This window comes from Engystomops pustulosus, chromosome 7 (assembly GCF_040894005.1).
Source record: "Engystomops pustulosus chromosome 7, aEngPut4.maternal, whole genome shotgun sequence".
Classification (NCBI taxonomy): Eukaryota; Metazoa; Chordata; class Amphibia; order Anura; family Leptodactylidae; genus Engystomops; species Engystomops pustulosus.
Window position 1 is genome coordinate 69157284 of NC_092417.1, and position 8522 is coordinate 69165805.

An 8522-nucleotide genomic window follows, 5' to 3' on the forward strand; every position below is an offset into this window, starting at 1 on the left:
GCACAGAGGGACTCTGGTGACACCTCTCGAAACACTTGTAATCCATTAACATATTTTTTGCTTATTTTATAAGTAAACTACAGGAGCAGATATTCTTATAAAAATATAGTTCTAATCATGCTACTGGGATCTATCAGTTCATGGATAATAAAAAGAAATCCAGTAGTAGATTTTTTTTAAAGGCCTGCATATCAACACATCCAAATCACCAGTAGTCACTTTACTGAGGCATAGTAGATATTTCTTTGTAAACTCATTAAAGAGGACCTAACACCCAGATATTCGGCTCTAAAGTAAGCAGCTCCTAGTGCTAAAACAAACTCGGCAGTGTTAAATGATATTAAAATGATAGCGTTATCAGAAACCTCATGTTCTCTCTCCAGAAAACTATGGATTTATTGGACGCAGCAGAACCCCAGTATTTCACTGCCAATACTATGGGGAACAATTCCAACAGCTTCAGATTGCTGCACCAACCTCTATTATGCCAATGCTCAGGGCAGCGCTCAGCACACCAGGCTGAACCAAACAACACACCAAAACCCAGACTACCCGATGCATCAGAAAACAACTGTATGTCAGGGCTAGTGATTGTGGCTTTACAACCCTTCCTCCCGTTATAAGACAAAAACAAATCACATGGACATAATCTCGACAAGCAAGTAAATACCAGCAAGCCCAACAGAGAGTGTACCTCAAGCAGCTTCACCATCGAACCTGCCAAAAAAGCTGCTAAAGCCAAGTGCAACTTTGTAAACAGGCAATAAAAGCAGACTTCCCAACACTAAATCAACTGCCTTGCCAAAGGAAACGTAAGAAACTGATACCAAATCCTTATGTATGCCATCATTTATGTATGCCACCATTTAAAAATTCTTCACATTTATTTCATAATTCAATTAAAAAGGTAAAACTTTCTTTCTTTTCATATATCGTCCATAACTTATGGTGAGTAAATTGTAAGTTAGCGTCTAGCAGTTCATGGGGTTCCATGAAACGAACAGGTGTGAACCGTGGAGGTTGGGTGGGAACTCCTCCTTCTTCAGACATGAGAAGTAGATGTTAAAGGGGTTATCCGGGTTTAAAAAATTTCGTATGGCCGGGCTGGGGAGGGCTAGTTAAACATAATAAACATGTACTTACCTCCTCCGGTGCTGCCGATTTCCCGCGCCGCGGTCTCTTCGATCCGAGCCCTTGTTTACAGGGGCACGGAAGCCGCGCACAGGGAGCTTCCGGTCCGCGATGTGGACGGCTCCTCCCATCCGTCCCTATCTCTCAGCGTTGTAAGCGCTGGGAGATGGTGCGCATGGGAGCTTCCGGCCGTCCGGAAGCTCACTGTGCGCACTTGTAATGAAACCGGCGCACAGAGAAGACCGGCCGCGGCGCGGGACATCGGCAGCACCGGAGGAGGTAAGTACATGTTTATTGTGTTTAAATAGCCCTCTCCAGCCCGGCCATAAGAAATTGTTTAAACCCGGATAACCCCTTTAAGGTACGTTAAGGAACTGCCAATGCTATCCATCCAACATACAGTGTATTCTATTACAAAAACACTCTAGGATGGAGGTTGTGCAATTCCGTAATCCAATATACCTCCCTACGGAGGAGTTTACGTTCTATGTTAACTCTATCTGTGCCTTCTATCTGTTCAAGGATAAGCCAACAAAGATCATAGATCCTGTGTGACTTCTCTTTTAAATTTTTCACTACTCCTGTTTCATGTCTAGCACTATTTGTCTTTTTCAGTTTGCTGTCACTGTCTGAACAAAGTAAATGTTTAATAGATGATCTGTGTTCGTTTAATCGGGTTTTGATACTCCTCGATGTCTGTCCAACATATGCCATGCCGCACGGACATTTCAGCATATATATGACATTTTAACTTTGGCATGTGAAAAAACCTTTTATATCTATTAGTGTTCCTTTACCCGGATGATTAAATGTATCCCCCTTAATGATAGCTGTACAATGTTGCCATTTTAAACATGGGAAGGTGCTTCTTTTCTGAGTACGTAAAAACTTTGGGGCAGATTTATCAAGCTGTCTGAAAGTCAGAATATTCCTAGTTACCCATGGCAACCAATCACAGCTCAGCTTTCATTTGACCAATGCTCATGAATATTTAAAATGGGAACTGTGATTGGTTGCCATGGGCAACTAGAAATAATCTGACTTTCAGACAGCTTGATACATCTGCCCGTTTGTGTACTAGCTTTCTTGTTTAAAATGTCAGATTTGATCAATTCATCTGCTTGTTATGGAGTAATGATGAAGAAACACTAATTAAGTTAATTTCTTACTTAAATACATGCCACCGTCTTATTCAGTTCACAGTAGAATATAACCATGATGTCATACATTATCAAGATGTTGAAATTTGTAACCATCCTATACTCTAAACCATCAGATAGGAACAATTTACTGTGTCAAGATTTCACCATGCTCCAAAAACCTTCCAAGGTATCCCTAAGGGTCAGTTTAGTAGGCCAAGAAGGATATGTAGTAATGTCACAGAATATCATGTTCAGATGCATAGGTTGGTGGATAACTTTTCAGAAAGAGGTTACAATAGGAAAGAAATTATGAATAATGGAAATATTGGGTAAATCTAGAGAGGATGTAGACCAAAAAAACCCAAAAAGAAAAATACTTTCCCCCAGCCCCACCTTAATTCGCCTTATTGAGTTAGGTTGTTTATGAACACAACATGTGTCCAAGCTTCAAAGGGCCTCTGCAGTCACATCGTCTACATGCACCCCCCCCCCCCCCCAAGTCTCAAATAGTCAAAGGGCTATAAAAACTCTTAAACCAATAGGTTGAATAGGGACAGTTATGGAGTTATGGTCCATCTCACCAGAAGAACAAATACATTTTTGGATTGGTTATTTTCAGGAGATCACAATAGTCCAGGTTTGGTATCAATGCGATCCAGGGATTCCCCTGGATCCAATGATACCAGAACCATGACCTTACGACTTCCCCTTGAGAAGCTATGGGTTCTCCAGGGCTCTGGTTGTAGTACCAGGTAGGAGGGACCCATGACTCCTCCTGCTGGGTGGGCAGACGTGTGTCCGCACCTGACCTAAACAGGCACCTCTAAGGCCACATTGTCTTTGTATGGGAACCATTTTAACATCAAGAGCAGAGAAGGATCTTAAGGTGTGGACTAAAAGGTTCCATTAGGCCCAGCACACACAAGGTAAGAAACTTACTGAACTGCTGTTACTTATAGTGCTACATTGTATTTTGTACTCTGTGTAACTGTATAAATCTCTATACTGTCTTGTCTAGTGTGCCTTTAAGGCAATTAAATATAAAATCTAATATGTGTTGCTAGTTTATCTCGACCCACGAATCCCCACGTCCGAGTCTCGCATATATACATGCTACCAGGTTGGTTCCTCACCCTATCTAATCCCGTTATGGACCGAACTTATATTAAAGGAGAACTGGTGGCAGCTCCTTGAGTTCAGGGTTGTGATTTATTGTTGTGCCATATCTTGAAGTTGTGTGGACAACTTTTAATCACTTCCTGCACCTCTCAGAACCAAACGAAGTGACCTTACGTACCCTTCAGGGGTCGCGAACGTTGCGGTTTCCTTCATACTGAGCATGCCATTTTCATTTCTAAATATGAAAGCTATTGTCTAAAATTGGTCAGTGCTACAGCACGACCCAAACTATGGTAAATTATTTAAAGATAAACCCCAATTCATATTAAAAAAAAAGGTAAATCTATTGCTGATGAATTGATTTTTGAAGGTTTTTCACATGCCAGAGTAAAAATGTCATATATATCCTGAAATGTCCGTATGGCATAGGATATGTTGGACAGACATCGAAGAGTATCAAAATCCAATTGAACGAACACAGATCATCAATTAAACAATTACTTTGTTCAGACAGTGACAGCAAACTGAAAAAAGACAAATAGTGCTAGACATGAAATAGGAGTAGTGAAACATTTAAAAGATAAGTCACACAGGATCTATGATCTTCGCTGGCTTATCCTAGAACAGATAGAAGGCACAGATACACTCACCGGCCACTTTATTAGGTACACCTGTCCAACTGCTCGTTAACACTTAATTTCTAATCAGCCAATCACATGGCGGCAACTCAGTGCATTTAGGCATATAGACATGGTCAAGACAATCTCCTGCAGTTCAAACCGAGCATCAGTATGGGGAAGAAAGGTGATTTGAATGCCTTTTAATGTGGCATGGTTGTTGGTGCCAGAAGGGCTGGTCTGAGTATTTCAGAAACTGCTGATCTACTGGGATTTTCACGCACAACCATCTCTAGGGTTTACAGAGAATGGTCCGAAAAAGAAAAAACATCCAGTGAGCAGCAGGTCTGTGGGCGGAAATGCCTTGTTGATGCCAGAGGTCAGAGGAGAATGGGCAGACTGGTTCGAGCTGAAAGAAAGGCAACAGTGACTCAAATCGCCACCCGTTACAACCAAGGTAGGCAGAAGAGCATCTCTGAACGCACAGTATGTCGAACTTTGAGGCAGATGGGCTACAGCAGCAGAAGACCACACCGGGTGCCACTCCTTTCAGCTAAGAACAGGAAACTGAGGCTACAATTTGCACAAGCTCATCGAAATTGGACAGTAGAAGATTGGAAAAATGTTACCTGGTCTGATGAGTCCCGATTTCTGCTGCGACATTCGGATGGTAGGGTCAGAATTTGGCGTCAACAACATGAAAGCATGGATCCATCCTGCCTTGTATCAACGGTTCAGGCTGGTGGTGGTGGTGTCATGGTGTGGGGAATATTTTCTTGGCACTCTTTGGGCCCCTTGGTACCAATTGAGCATCGTTGCAACTCCACAGCCTACCTGAGTATTGTTGCTGACCATGTCCATCCCTTTATGACCACAATGTACCCAACATCTGATGGCTACTTTCAGCAGGATAATGCGCCATGTCATAAAGCTGGAATCATCTCAGACTGGTTTCTTGAACATGACAATGAGTTCACTGTACTCAAATGGCCTCCACAGTCAACAGATCTCAATCCAATAGAGCATCTTTGGGATGTGGTGGAACGAGAGATTCGCATCATGGATGTGCAGCCGACAAATCTGCGGCAACTGTGTGATGCCATCATGTCAATATGGACCAAAATCTCTGAGGAATGCTTCCAGCACCTTGTTGAATCTATGCCACGAAGAATTGAGGCAGTTCTGAAGGCAAAAGGGGGTCCAACCCGTTACTAGCATGGTGTACCTAATAAAGTGGCCAGTGAGTGTAGAGTTAACATAGAACGCAAACTCCTCCATAGGGAGGTATATTGGGTTACGGAATTGCACACCTTCCATCCCCATGGTTTAAATGAACAATGTAATTTTAGAGTGTTTTTGTAATAGAATACATTGTATGTTGTATGGATAGTATGGGCAGTTCAGCTAGTTATAGGAATGTATATTATAGTTTCGTAGTATAGATTCAGAAGTAGAAATGATTAGAGTCAAATAATAAGATCATTTAGAGAAATGATTATATACGTATCTTAACCTCTACTGAGCATACCTGAAGAAGGAGGAGTTTCCTGCGAAATGTTGCCGGTCACACCTGTTCGTTCCGTGGAGTCCCATCAACTGCTAGACACTAACTTATAATTTACTCACCATAAGTTATGGACAACATAACAATATATGAAAAGAAATTTTTGTACGGTATATTGGCTTGCAGGAGATCTTTTTTGTGCAGTTGCGGTGAAGACTACAAGAGTCTAATGCATAGCCTGAGTGAGTTTAGCGTCCATAATGGCTTCGTTTTGATGTTTTAATTATTTACCGATGAACTGCTGTGGTAAGACAGATGATGTATCTGAATTTGCCTGCCTCCTTCCAGGGGACCACACCAAGAAGGTGACCCCCCAAATTAGGAAATGGAAGTTGCAAAGGGGCCCAGCTCGACCTCCTTGGCCACCTTACTCCTAGTAAACTCAGAGAAATCAAGAAAAGATTTCAAATTACAAGAAAATTTTGGTGAACTACTTCATTACAGACAACTTACAGTTGATCATTAGTCTGGGACTAAAGTAAAGCATCCAGAGAGCTTCACCAGAGGTTATAAGGGGCAGAGGGGTCTGTAAGTTGGGTGTCCTTAAGTAGGGGACCACCTGTACTGATCTAGCCAGGGTAGCATCTCCAGCACGTGAACTGGGGTCCTCTGACTGACCACCACCTAGAGGGGGAGGCGACTGGAAAGGGCTTATGAACCGTCATCAAGTGCAACCAGACATGGGTTGCTTTGGTATCCCAGATAATCTCAGGTCTCTGCGCCATCCATCTCCTAAACTCCTTGTCGTACCGTCACCATGTGGAACCCCCATGAGAGTGAAATGCATTGAAAATTGTATCTAAGTAAACAAACAGCGCTTTCTTAGGCGATTTCTGCATTAGGACCCAGTCCAGCACTGAAAACGTCTGGACCCAGTTCTGAAGGAAGGTTAAAGCCAAGAAACCCCGGAACAGGAGCGGAAGGGGTGGCAGGGATTTCATGCACGGTCGCTGGCGCTGAAAGATCTGTCTAAAGGATTGTCGGACCCCTTCAATCATTGCACCGGGAGCTGGAGGGGTTGAAGTCTCAGAGGCCTATGCATCAGCTAGCAGGGATGATAGCGAAGCGGACCTCTCTTCCCGGATATGTCAATGGATCATGTAATCGGAAACCATGGTGAACACAGCACACTCTAGCTGGAAGATTCCAAGGAAAGAGGGTAAGCTTTCCCCACCAGCCAACTTTTATGCCTTTTATGCCAACATGTTAGCCATCGTCGCGTAGCCCACATTCCAACAAACCTCACTTTATTTAAAGTGGCCATGCTGCACCTGAACCCTTTACACCAAACAACCCTGCAAGCAGCTATTAGTCCTACTGCTAGATGCCTACGAGCAATCAAGTTTGCACTGTTTTTGATAAATGTGGGCCAAAGCAAGAAAAAGATGGCTTCAGCCTGCTCATTAGATGAAAGAAGTTTCTCAATCATTGTGTTTTCCTAGGGGAGGTCTGGCTGATTGAAGATCATGCTTTTTCTTTGCCTTTTTTTCCATGTGCAAATGGAGTTTTTAACACGGACTACATAAACGTTAGTTTTTAAGTTTTTCTTTGGATCCCATGCTGGAGTAACTACCAGTTACATTTCTACTGCAATGTAATCAATAATGGGGCATTGTGATCTTCTCCTTCAATATATTTAAATGCCTCTATGAGATAAAATGGGGGTAAGAAAGCGGAAAAGTTGCTGCTGAAAAGTAGCCAAGATCAGCATATAATACATCAAAATTAATCTAGACTGACAACAAAAAAGCTTGAAAACTGTATTAAAGGAAACCTACCACTTGTAGTGGCAGGTTTCTGATGGAAATACCGGGCACCAGCTCAGGCTTATTTTCGTTAGTGTTTTAAACCACAGTATCGCGGTTTAAAACACTTTTTAAACTTTATAGCCGGCGCAGGGAGGTACGCGCTCGGCGCTTACCATGCGCGCGGCTCTCATTCACTTCCTATGTAGCCGCACGCACGGTAAGCGCCGAGCGCGTACCTGCCTGCGCCGGCTATAAAGTTTAAAAAGTGTTTTAAACCGTGATACCGCGGTTTAAAACACTAACGAAAATAAGCTCCGGCACCAGCTCACCCTGAGCTGGTGCCCGGTATTTCCATCTGAAACCTGCCACTACAAGTGGTAGGTTTCCTTTAAATAAACATATGAACACTAGTGAGTACAGTAATTACCCACAATGCACCACCACAATGAAACTTTCACTCTCCCCTATTTGTCATATAGGAAAGGAGTCTGCCAACTTCATATTTTGGAACTCTTCCTTAACAATAGTTTGGAAAGAGCAACTGTGAGCTTTCATCATACATGGAAACAGTACACAGAATGTAATGAAGTCCATCACAGTCACGTGACCACCACGTAGAAATGTTCAATTTTTAATATGACATGTTTTGTAATAAATAATTGATTGGAAATTCGTGATTTGTGCCCTGAAGGGGAGAACATCTTCGAAGTGACCTCCAGAACGTCCCCTGATCTGTGTTCTCAAATGCAACCTGGGTTTAGCCGCATAGAAGCACTGCTGTGGGGATAGGAGCGGCTTATCTTCCCCGGACCCTTCTTTATCTGTAATCTGAGGATAATTCAATTAGACATTTCAAGCAATTTAAAGATTCGTGGATTGTCCGATGTCTCAGTTTGATCAGCTCAATGCCAAACAAGAGCTGACAGCTTCAACAGGCCCAGTGAGAGTTGTAATGTGAAAAAAGCCGCCTTATCCATCAATGCCCCTCGGTTAAATAAATACACATTTGTGTTTACTGTTTGCATCAGAGTCAGAGTTTCCGTTTTCATCATGTCTTTCATTTTCCTTCATATAATTTAAGAAAACCCCTGCAGATCACAAGAACTGGGATCCTGCGAAGCACATTTGAATGGAGCGGGTATGTTGTCTCTTCACTGAACTGTATACAAATGTAAGACCACGTCCTGTACTAAACCCTCTC